Source organism: Eupeodes corollae, chromosome 2, assembly GCF_945859685.1.
Source record: "Eupeodes corollae chromosome 2, idEupCoro1.1, whole genome shotgun sequence".
Classification (NCBI taxonomy): Eukaryota; Metazoa; Arthropoda; class Insecta; order Diptera; family Syrphidae; genus Eupeodes; species Eupeodes corollae.
Window position 1 is genome coordinate 27,203,562 of NC_079148.1, and position 13,361 is coordinate 27,216,922.

Here is a 13,361-nt window from a genome sequence, read left to right on the forward strand (position 1 = left end):
CCAGATGTTTTTTTAACATTTCTTTTTGAAAATTGTCTATTTTATTAGTATAAGTTAGTTTTTTTGATAAGTTATTTTTAACTTTTGATTTTTTGTGTGTTTGTTTGATCTTTTTTCAGTTGTACCAATTTTTAAATACAAAAATCAGGGCACTGCCGATCGTTTTTTTGGCAATTTCTCACTGTGTTATACATGGAATACCAAACCTACATATTTTCAAAAAAAAAAAGGTAGTTACTTCCAAAATTGTAGGCGTTTTTAAAGCAGAAAGTTTTTTAATTACATTTTCATTAATGTAATGAAAATTTAATTACATTTTCAATAAGAAAAAGTGTTGAAAAAAGTTAAAAAACTAAAATTTCTCCATGAAAAATTGAAAGCACTTTAGCTCTAAAAGAATTAATTTTATATTTAAACTATTAGAAGGTATTTTACTATTATTTTGAAAAAATCTTTATACGGCTGTGATATACTTAAACTTTAAATTGACAGTTGTGTCTGACTGATTTTTATACCTCGTCTGGGCCCAGTTACATCGCCAGAAGATATAACTTCCCACTTGTATCTACCAAGAGCATCCATTAGGTGTACTAAGATCAGTTAACCAAATAGCTCGGTTTCTTCATTCAAATTTATAACGAATCCCACGTTCTTCGATTTTATTTACAACACAAATATATGGCCCGCAGAGAATTTTCACAAAGTCGAAAACAAGGTGTTTCTTTGAAAAAGCGCTCTTCTACCAAAACGTAACGGGACCTTGTAGCAAGACTGCTGACATTTTTTTTAACTCCCAATCATTTCCACACGACGTATTCATTTTGACAGAAACTTGGCTTAATTCAAGCTTTTCCAACACATTCTTTTCATTTAAGAGTTCGAAGTTTACAGAAACGATCGTCATGTTGCTTATGCAAAGGATTAAGGTGGTGGTGTTCTCATAGCGGTAAAAAATAAACATTTCTCCTCTTCTGTATCTTTTTTATTTGAATTATCAATTGAACTGGATTCTGTAAAGATAATAGTACAGACTAAGACTATTTTCATTTTAAACGTCTTTATTCCTTCAATAATTTGGAGTCTGTTTATAACGATATCTCCTTGGCATTAAAAAACAAAAAATAGGTGGCGCAACAGTCCATGAAGAACCAGGGCCTAGTGACTTACAACTCCCAACCATTCCTGTGTGCGAGTAATGTTGTCATCTCCTTGGCATTAGACTTTCTTATAAATTTGTCCAGCTCTGACACCAATATTGTACTTCTAGGTGATTTTAATTTACCACACATTGATTGGATTCCATCCGAAGACGTATCCTGCCTTGAATCCTCACCTTCTTCTTCACATTTGGAACTACATATCTCTTCTCGATAAAACAAACAAGCTGTATTAAAAACTCAAAAAATCGAATTCTCGATTTTGTGTTTTCTTTTGAAGCTATTAGTACAGTACTCTTGTTCTAGAATCTAGATCAGGAATTACTAATATTGATAAATATCACCACCCTTTGGACATTTTTTTTGAATTAAGTAATCACCTTACTGAACCCACTAATTCCTTTGATTGCTTATATAATTTTGATTTCAGAAAAGATAATTTCCAGCAGTTGTCTGAAGATTTAACCATTCTGGAATTGCTGATACTTTAGCATTTTCTAACATTGACGAAGCAGTTTCAACTTTTTATAATTAATTATTGTTTTAAAAAAAATGTACCGATAAAGGAATCAAGAAATACAAACTTTAGCTATTCTTGGTACACAAAAGAATTGTGTTTACTGCGTAACAATAACGTATCTCAAAACTCTGTCTCCAACCGATTTCTTTTTTTATGTTAAAGTCTTAACCTATTTCTGTCTCTTTATATTTTTTTATATGCTAGCTAGGTTACTGATATAGGCACCTCTTAGAAAGAGAATCCTAACAAAAATTTTGAAACGTGTAAACTTAAAGAAAAAATCAGACGCTGGAACTTACAAGAATCTTTCATTAGATAAAACTGTTGAAATCTTTAACGCTTTCGCAACAAATTTGAGTGAGTCATTAGTTAATTGCCCTGAAGAAGTTGATGAAGTATATTTTTATAATCATCACTCCTTTTCGCAAACTAGCTGTAGTCACATATTTTTGCTACAGAGTACGGTCCTTGATCTTTTATCCTCGTTGAATGATAACTGTTCAGCCGGTCCCTATGGTATTCCCCCGATAATATTAAAAAAGTATAGTAATGCCTTGGTTTAACCGGTTACTTTCTTATTTAAACTTTTCTAAAAACAGGCAAATTTCCCAATTTCTGGAAGTAGTCATTTCTAACACCAATTTTTAAGAAACGTAACAGGGTGGATATAAGCAACTACAGGCCCATTGCAAAGCTTTCTTGCATTCCTAAAGTGTTTAAACAAGTTGTTTGTGAAAGTGTAGCTTTTTTTAGAAAGAATCTCATGGTTTTGTGAAAAAAAACAACCGTTACAAAACCCCTCACTCTCAAACATATGTTCAAACGGTTCAGACCAAGGTTATGACTGCGTATACACTGACTTTTCTAAAGCTTTTGGCCACGGAATTATTTTATTTAAACTTAAAGCTCTTGATTTTCCACCATTTTTTTCGCAACAGATCCTATGAGGTAAAATTTAGATGTTGTCATTCTGAACCTTTTGTTGCTCAATCTGGTGTTCCCCAGGGGTGCCATCTTGGCTTTTTCTGTTTATCCTGTCTATTAACGATGTACCGTCATGTTTACGCTTAAGTGAACTTCTTATTTGTGCTGACGATATAAAGATTTTTAAAATAATAAAGTCCCCCATGATCGTATTCTTTCACTCAACCCTTTAAAATGCCAGACGATAACTTTTACTAAAAAACTAACCAGTGACGTATTTGACTATTGTATATCACATCAAAAACTCTGTCGCGTCTCTACATTAAAAGATTTAGGTGTTTATTTCTGTAGAACTGTAGAACAACTTAGAATTTACACATCACATAAATTTGATTGTTAATAAAGCAATTTCTATGCTTGGTTTAATAAAACGCTGGGCAAAGAAGTTCAAGGATCCCTATGTTACTCTTTCTTTGTATAATTGCCATGTTTGTCTTCATCTTGAATATGCTTCACAGGTATGGACACACTATTACGAAATTCATAGAAAACGTATTGAATTAATTCAACATGATTTCAATCCTTTGCCTTGAAGGGTCTTCCTTGGGATGATCCTTATGATCTGCTTCATGTTCTTCATGTTCTAATGGTTTAAATTGCCCAGTTTACAGTTGGAAATTTCAATTAATAGGTCCGTTTAAGTTTATTTGCTGTGTTTATTTTCATGAACTGTCACTGTTTAGACATGTTCGGATGCTCATAAATTAATAAATAGAAAATAAGCAGTTAGCAAAACGAAAAGAAAGGTTTACAAATATTGGAGTCAAAAGTGATTTGCTTAATATTGAAAATTTTGTTACTTAGTAAAATGCTCTAAAAAAAGGTTGTTTAAAATTTTGTGCCATTGTTTCTTGTTTGACACTTTTTAAATATAGTTATTTTAGAAATCCAAAAAAGCCGTCGTAGTTTTTCTTCCTTTTGCAAACTTTATTAAATTTGTTGGTGGAAATAATAAAAAAAAAGCTGGAATGCGACCCACACTGATAACTTCCCATCTAGTCTATCGATTTGTCTTCCTTAAAAGTTTGTAGATTTTCGTGTTGGGTTAAAAAAAGTTGTCAGTTAAATTATTCTTAAAAATTTTTAAATTACCAACAATATTTTTTATATAAAGAAATAGATTGGTTTGAAAATCTAGTTTTGTTAAATAGATTTTCAGTCGAAAACAATTTTATACGCATTTTAGTAGCATTTGTTAAATTTTCACAAATTGGATAAATGAAATTAATTTGAGAGATATCAAGAACCGAACATCAATTTTTACAAAATTTGTGTTTTTTTTTTTCATTTTTTATGAAAAAACGGACTGTTGGACTAAAAAAAACTACTGAATATCGAAAACAATATTTTCTGTGAAATAAAAAAAAAGTTTAAAGACAATATTTTTAATTTTTGAAAAGCTATTTGAGTCGAAAGTAAATTTTTAACAAGTTTTAGTATTGTTTTTTGTTTAGGTTTTTATTTTTTGTAAGAAAACTGTCAATTCAATTTTTCAATTTGACCGAACGTTGAAAACAATATTTTTTTATTAGTTAAAATTAGTTGGAAGCCATAATCTCAAATATTTGAGTTGAAAACCAATTTTTAGCAACTTTTGTTATTTTTTTTTGGTTTTTAGTTTTTTTTTTGTAAGAAAAACTGTTAGTTCGAATTTTCTCAAAATTTTACTGAATGTTGACAACAATATTTTTTAAAAGATGAAAATAATTTAAAGAAATATCTCAAAGTTTTGAAAAGATATTTGAGTCGAAATTCAACTTTCACCAATTTTTATTAATTTTTTTGTTTAGGTTTTTATTTTTTGTAAAAAAAAAAAACTGTCCATTAGATTTTTCTCAACATTTATCCGAATATTGCAAACAATATTTTTTATAAGTGAAAATCAGTTGGAAGCCATTATTTCAAATTTTTGAAAAGATATTTGTGTCGGAAATTAATTTGTACCAACTTTTATTATTTTTTTTTTTAAGTTTTTATTTTTTGTAAAAAAAACTAACAATAAAATTTTTCTCACAATTTAACCGAATGTTGAAAACAATATTTTCTATAAGATAAAATAATTTTAAGGCAATAATCTTAAGTTTTTGAAAAGATATTTGAGTCGAAATTCAATTTTTACTAACTTTGATTTTTTTGGGTTTTTATTTTTTATTTGAAAAAAAAACTGTCGACTTGATTTTTCTCAAAATTTTACTTACGTTATTTTTTATTGCACAACATTTCTTTGGAGATGAAATCATTATTTATTCGTAAAATTTTCGAGGTGACAAATTTCTATTTTTTAAGTTTTATACTGGTTTAATATCACGTTACAATATATAATATAAAATTTAATTCAAGTCTCTAGCATCATTTGTTCGTGAGATATTTAGGAATAACCAGAATATTCACCCTTTTTTTAAACTGCTATGGTAAGAAAACCACCCACGCAACTCTCTTGAGAGCCCTTTCTCCACCTTTCTGCAATATTATCTATATCTTCTGGTTTTGGTCGCGAACGAACGGAAGTACGAACACACGCACAGACACCTTTCTAAAAATTATTTCGACTCTAGACACCTTGAAACGTCGAGAAATGTCAAAATTTTCAATTTAACAAATCGAACCCATTACAATAACTTCCTAAGGGAACTTCAAAAAATTTGTCGAAACTTTTTTAAATCATGTTTTTAAAAATGTATTTATTTTGAGTTCATTTTTAATACATTATTTTTATATTCCACTTAATGTTTGAAAACTCTCATGGCGTATTTAAGTTACTTTGTTGTTTTATTATGTAAAAGTTAATTTGGCTTACTAGAGCAAAAATAATGTAAAACTAAGTTTTTTTTTGTTTTATTTTATTTTTACAATTTAAAATTAAATTGAAACTTTTAAAACTTAGATACAGGTACTTATGGCCCAACAGTGCATTTAATAATAATTTTACTTTCGTGTATAATCAAACAAATTTAAATTTTTATTTTTATTCATGTTTTATTTCAGTAGGTACAACCTCAATATGTTTTGTTCATGAAGTTTGAAAGATTTATTGGATAAGGTTATAAATAAATGAATCAAAAAACTTGCAACGTATGCTCCGACCACAGCACTATCCTCTCCCATATCCTACCTCGTACCTATCCTTAACTATATATGAATGATATCTATGGGAAAAATAGCATAGAATAGTTTTATATGATGTGCATCATATTTCTTTCAACTCTCAAATTGCAAAAAAAAAAGATTGAATGATGGTATATGGGGGTCGGTTTGAGGGGAAGGGGGTATTCTTTTGTGGAATTTTCTGATGGACTGATATTTTATGGAAGTTTTTAGAAAATCTTGTTGGAGAAAAAGCAAAAGTTTGAGAAGTTTTTTTTTTTTTTTTTTTTTGATTTTGTGTTTTTGTGATGGGAATATAAAAAGATTTACGAGTATTTGAAAAATCTCGCGTGAGTTTCTTGATTCAATTTTATGAGCATAAACTATAGTTTGTTTTTATTGTTTTAAAATTTTTTTTCAAGATTGGGTTTTTAAGACTCAACCTTAATCTTTATTAATGATGGTTTTGGTTGCTCATAGAGCAAGAAATACTTCAAGTCTATTAAGGAAAGAAGTTTTTTATTTGTGTTAAAGAAACTATATCACAATCTTAAAATGTCATAAGCTTTGAACTTCCTTAACTTACTTCATAGCTACCTACTCAACAAAAATTGTCTTGAACAGAGAGAAACACTTCTTAGTAGGATTAAGTTCATTTTTGACGTCAAACTTATTTTAGAAAAACATCGTTTGGATAATATTTCAAATTTTGAAATTGAAAACCAAGTCCTTTTTCACGGACGCATTTCAAATTCGGAAACCGACCGAAAGGTTAGGGATATTTCTTTTTAATTTATTACTGAGTTTTGAAAGGCAACGCTTAAAGTATTTAAAGATAAATTGAGATATTTTATTAAGTTTTTTTCTTAAAATCCAATAAAAATTTAATTACATTTTAAAAGTACAAAATTATAGTTCAAAAACTTATACATTTTTGAAAAGAATTTTTTTTTTCATTATAAACGGGCACTCAAGGGGTTATTAATACCCTTAACATGTTAAAAGTTTCAACACAGTGCGAAAAATAGGGAAGGATCAAAGATTTTGAATATCGAAATGATAGGGAAAAACAGAGCTGGGTAAAGCATTCCACATTCTCGATGTGCGGTTAAAAAGAGAATATCTATACTTGACAGTACGTCCGAAATTGAGCTCAGGGTTAAACTGATGTGCATTCCTAGAAGTACGAGTATTACTGCTGAATTGTTTCAGGGGGGGATGCAACTGGCTAATTCCACAGAACACTGTTTATAAAAATATCGGTAGAACAACGAAACATTTCGGCGGTGTTCAAGTGACGTAATTGTTTCGGATGTAGTTATATCGCCTATCATTTTCAAAGCTCTTTTTTGGATCCTGTCCAAAATACTTAAACATGTTTTAGGGGCACTTGCCCAAATATGCGAGTTGTATTCAAGTTTTGGACTAATGAAGGCTTTGTAAATAACAGCCAGATCAGAAGTGGTACAAAATTTCTTGCACCGTCGGAGAAATCCTAAGCACCTAGCAGCATTTTTGGCAATATCGAATATGTGATCATTCCATAAGAAGTGATCTGTGATATACATACTGAGTGCTAAAAGTTGATTAGTTTCCTGGATGCAAGATCCACTCATGGATAGCGCATCGGGGGTGGGTTACGCTTTAACGACAAGAGACAGCATTGAATTTTCGAAGCATTAAATTCTACAGGGTTTTTGATTCCCTATTGTACAATGTTATCGAGATCAGAATTTAATGACCTTACCATACGCTGCCGTTGGTAGTCCATATCCGAAGAACAAGCATGAGAATCTTAAAACGAATATAAAAGCTGAAGAACTGTCATCTCCGAAACAATTTAGTGGGTTAGAAGTTTGAGAAAAAAGATCATTTAAAAATATAAGGAAGATCATCGGAGACAAAACGGAGCCTTGGGGCAGACCAATCTTTATTTAGCGAGTATCAGATTTGAACCCGTCCAATACTACTTGAGCTGAACGGTCCGAAAGGTTTTTTATAAAATACTAAGAAGGGATTCATCAAACTTGATCAATAAAATACTAAAGAAATTAATAAATTAAAAGGTAGTAGTTTTATCGCACAATTAAATTAAGCGAACTTGTTGTGATTTTAAACATACACTAGTTTTTTTTTTCAATCTTCTCTTAATTTCTTTCTTTTTTGTTTAAGTTTTTTGTTTATTTTGTACTGAATTTTGAATAAATTGAAAAATATACATATATCAAATATTTTTCATTTAATTTATTTAATCTAAGTAAAAAACTGTACTTCTTAAGTAAAAATAAATATTTGACAAGTTTCCAAAATTTTTCTTTACCACGATTTTTGAAGATATACATAAACTTAATGCAGGAACTTGATCTTGGAATTGTCATTTAATTTCTCAAAAGGTGTTTTATTTATAAAGTTATTATGGATATTTTCATAGCTTCTTTTAAATACATTACATACAAAATTTGGGTGTTTTGTTTCAAAAATAAAATGCATATCATTCAATATTATGGCCAAGAAATTAGCTTTATTATAAAGATAAGAGTTTTCCGTTATATTTTACTAGGCAAAGCGGCTGGCTTGAATAAATTCTAGCCGAAGACTTTTAGAAGCACATATTTAGTGCTTTAAAGTTTTACATTTGAATTTCGTTAAACAAATTATGACCCGTTTTAGAGATATTGAATTTGGAAAAAAAAATATTTATATCAGTTAATTAATTTTCTGAGAATTTAAAAAAAATAAGTTTCTGTGGGAGACATGAGAAAATTTCATACAAATCTATTGGTCCGTTTTTTTTTAGAAAAGTAAAATTTTCGAGTTTGGACCAAAACATTTTACATGGGGACTACTCTTATAATTGGTTTTAAGGAAACGATTAAAAAAAATACTAACACGCACCTGTTCATAACTGTATTTTCTCAAAAGAACCTAATGGTTTAGGCTGCTAAGGCCAGGACAGACAGAAGGAAAGCGTGGAAGGACCATGTTTGATTAAAATCTTTAGTTCGATCTTTTATACCAATGCGATACTTATGCCATATAGTTCCTTTATGTTGCAATTAAAAACAACAATTATAATGACAGAAAATACAAAATATGCTATATCAAATGAAAGACAAACAATTAAGCTCCACATCGGTATCAACAAAATTTAAAACTGTCATGAAATTTCAAAACGATACCGAACTTTTAAAAGACGGTTTGTAATATTTTCTAATTTTCTTTAAGTAACACTCTTGGTCATTATGTTAAATTTATATTCACCTTCTTTGTGTACTTAACAAAAAACAGGCTCCATAAATTATCAATTACATGTAAATATACTTGTGACGCATTTAATAAGCCTTCTAAAACTGCATAAATACATGAATGGGAAGTCGGCAACAATGATGGCTATAGTCCAATGAAAACCCTACGTCACTATTGACTTCTCTAAAACACAATCCTTTCTGACCTTTTTCTTAAGTAGACATTCATACGGCTATCAACTTCCAAAAAACCCTTTATATATTTTTAGAACCAACGTCCATCGTCATCTTGTAGGTCTGTCTGCCTTCACAATTTGTTCGTCATCTAGACTCTCACCCTCAACCAACACACCACATTCCTTGCATTCATTCAACTCATTCTAAATTTTGAATGTTCAGTTTGTTTGTGGCATGTATCTCACCGCAATCGTTTGGCTTATTCTCTGACGTCATTTTCGAAGCATAACACAATTTTATGAATCATGCTTTTGCACTAAACTTTTAAACCCCAAACATTTAAAAGTAAACTTAAAAAATAAACTGTTTTATAAAATGAATTAAAAAAAAAAAAAAAAGGAATACAAATAAAAACAATTAAAAGTATTTTTGCCCTATCGTGTTCTAAATCGCAATAAATTATTCAAAAACAAAAAGTAAAAGCACTTTTTTTCTAAAATTAGAAAACAATACAAGAATTAAAATCTAAAAATAGTTAATTATTGCTTCAAAGCCCCCCATAAATTTCACCTCAAAAATACCATTAATTCCATTCTTCTTTATCATCATCATCATCAACATCATCGCATCGGATCACATCGCCTCACCCGCCATCATCATCATCATCAACATCAACATTATTTTTATTTTATTTTTTAATCGTTGTTGATTTAAAAATGATTGTGCCAAATAACATCAATCTCAGTGCATTTTAGTAAACAATAATTTTTAGTGACGTGCTCGTTCGAGCCTCTCTATGTACTCGTATTCCAATAATCTAAAGGGAAGGGAATTCGGATTGGGATAGGAAAAGGCAAATCACAATCTTCTAATTTTTAAACAAATTTTGTTTATTTTTCTAAAGAAGAATTATCTGATAGAAATGTACGTACAAATCGATTTAAGGGGCAAACACAGTGTCGTATTGAATTGCTGTTCGTTTTTTTAAATATTTTAGAATTTTGATTTCAATCAATTCATGTAAACGTTTATTTTCGATTAAAACTTGGTGTTACTTGATAAACGTCAGAAGAAGGAGTCAGCGTAATGACTTAATTTTTTTTTGTAAAAGCAGCAAGATTAAGTTGACAGAGAAATAATAAACACAAAATGTGGAAAAAAATCGATTTTTGAAAATATGTACATATACTCGTATGTCAAAATACCTTCAACCTTAATAGTTGTGAATCTAGAAATGCTACCAGTTTACTCCAGGACCCAATTTTGGTCATGCACGAATCAGAGACCACCTTGAAGCCACGCCCATGTCGAACAATTCCGCACAGGAGGATTCCGCACTGGATCCTCCTGTATTGATCATATCAACACCCTAGGGATCATTATTGAACATATTACCACTACACCTGCTGTTCATCAAGTTCCAGAAGGCCTTTGATAGTATTAATAGGAAGTATATCTGGTTATTTTTACGGAGGAGAGGCATCCCAGAATAACTACAATTGCTATTAATAAAGCAACATATACAGTGCCGATCTGCATCCCACCCGCAACGCACGCGTCTTGAGAGTCTTGTTCCCATTGCATTGTCTACTTTATGTGCATTTTGTTGTCTGTTAAATCTAATTCAATAACCCAAACCAGTAAAAAAAATTAAAAACAATAATAGTCCATCCCTTATATACTTTCTTTTAAATCTATTAAATAAAAATAATTAAAATAAATTCGTCGCCGTGTTAATTCCATTATCAAGTGCATGTACTCAGTGTTCAGTGTTTTTATTACAAAAGGAAAAACAAAAAAAAAAAAACAACAAAACAATACCTACCTACCTTCAACATTGCGTATATAATTAATAAATAAGCAATGAAATGGCAAAAGTGATAAACACAGTGTAATGGGTAATCCCTTCTCTCCTTTCCCTCCACCCCACACAGGCATATTATCACAATCGATGTAGACATTGCATACGGTTCTTTTTATTGCTATGCAGTGTATATATGGATTGAGTTGGTATGTCTTCGGATAGATTAGTACATGTGATATCTAGTTAACCAGGGGCGGATCGATATGCAGATTTTCACTAAGGCATAACACTAGTGAAAGTCTGTTATTGAAAAGTTCAAATTGGATTCTAGATACTACATTTACTATAGGTAATTGTCCGAATTTGTTGTTTTACAAGTTTTATACATTAAAATGTTGAGTGAATTCAGGGTGGACTTTAGTAACATTCGTGGTTTAAGAAAGAATTCCTATGCCACATATGTCCACATTGCATCAAACAGGCCAGCTGTTTTGGCATTGAGTGAAACTCAAATAGGTGAAGATTCCGATCATTCGGAATTCAATCTAAATGGGTATAACTTAGTGCCATTATTTTTTCCTCATCATGGACTAGCCGTATATATAAGAAATGATGTTGCATACCAACTCCAGCCACAATATGGTTTGTGCTCTAACACAAACTTTAACTTCATGTGGTTAAAATTCACGGTAAATAAACACATCATCCACACATGTTTTTTATATCGAAGTCCAAATCTGGACAGAAATTCAACTTTTAACGAATTTGATGCTCTGTCTGACTCCATTCAAAGAATTGTTGCCCATTATCCTCACACAGAAATTGTCATTGCGGGCGATTTCAATGTACATAATTCTTCTTGGCTTCGTTATTCTGGTCAGTCAACACCGGAAGGAAGGTATGTTGAGATCTTTGCTGAGTTAAATCAATTAACCCAGCTTGTCGATGAGCCAACTCGAATCCCTAACGTTGCAGGTCAATCCGCCAACACCCTAGACTTGTTTCTTACCTCTGACCCTAATAAATACATAATTAGTGTATTACCGCCTCTAGGCACATCAGACCATTGTATCATATCTGCAAAATTCTCATGTCGAAAAAAACCCAGTTAAAGAAAAAACTCCTATGAGAACCGTTTGGCAATATGAGAAAGTCAACTGGGACGGTCTCAATGAATTCTTCAGGAACTTTAACTGGTCACTATGCTTCCTCGATTGTGACGTGGATTCCAGCGCAGATATGGTTACAAATTTAATTCTTTGTGGAATGAGAAATTTTATCCCGAACAGGGTAAAATCTATCAAACCCAAAGAGAACTCATGGTTTGATTCGAGCTGTAAAGAGGTTATTAGGATCAGAGATGTAAGTTTCCGTTGTTACAAAGCCAACCCGACTGAGGAAAACCGGAATAAGTTCAAACAAGCTAGAAAGACATGTAATGGTCATATTCGTTAAACCAAATTTTTGCATGATCAGAAATTAAGGCAACAAATACTACAATGTCCCAAAGGTAGTAAAAATTTCTGGTCATTTGTAAAAAACGTACGAAACACCACGTCATCCTCGGTTCCAACGCTCGTCCACAATGACACTCCCTATGTAAGCTCGATTGATAAAGCCAATTTGCTTGCAGCACAGTTTGCTGTTAATTCGACGCTACCGGAAAGTGTCATGAGTCCTCCTGTTCTTGAGAGCGTAAATGATTCAATGGGACGAATCTTCTTTCGCACTCGTGCAGTTGCAAGAGTACTGAAAGACCTTGACATACACAAATCCGCTGGCCCGGATAGTATCTCCCCAATTGTTCTGAAGAGGTGTTCTTCATCGCTGGCAAAACCACTGCGTAAACTTTTCCATCTTTCCTACTCTACAGGTCTTTTTCCGAGCGGATGGAAAATAGCATTTGTCCAGCCTGTCCCTAAAAAAGGCGAATCCTCCTCTCCCTCTAACTATCGTCCAATAGCACTTACGTCCCTTCTTTCCAAGGTCATGGAAACGCTGATTAATTATCAGCTCAAGAAATATCTCGAAGAACGGAAGCTTCTTAAAGACCGACAGTATGGTTTTCGTAGCAATAGGTCCACTGGTGATCTCATGGTCCATCTCACCGAACAGTGGAACAAATCTTTACATCGTTTTGGAGAAAGTAAGATTATTGCACTTGATATTTCAAAAGCATTTGATAGAGTTTGGCACCAAGCTCTCTTATCGAAAATGCGTGCTTTTGGTATTGATGAATCTCTTCTTCGTTGGATTAGAAATTACCTTTCTAACCGTTCAATACAAGTTGTATTGGATGGTTACAAGTCTGAAATTCTTAAAATAAATGCTGGTGTTCCCCAGGGCTCCGTTTTGTCTCCGACACTCTTTCTTATATTCATAAATGATCT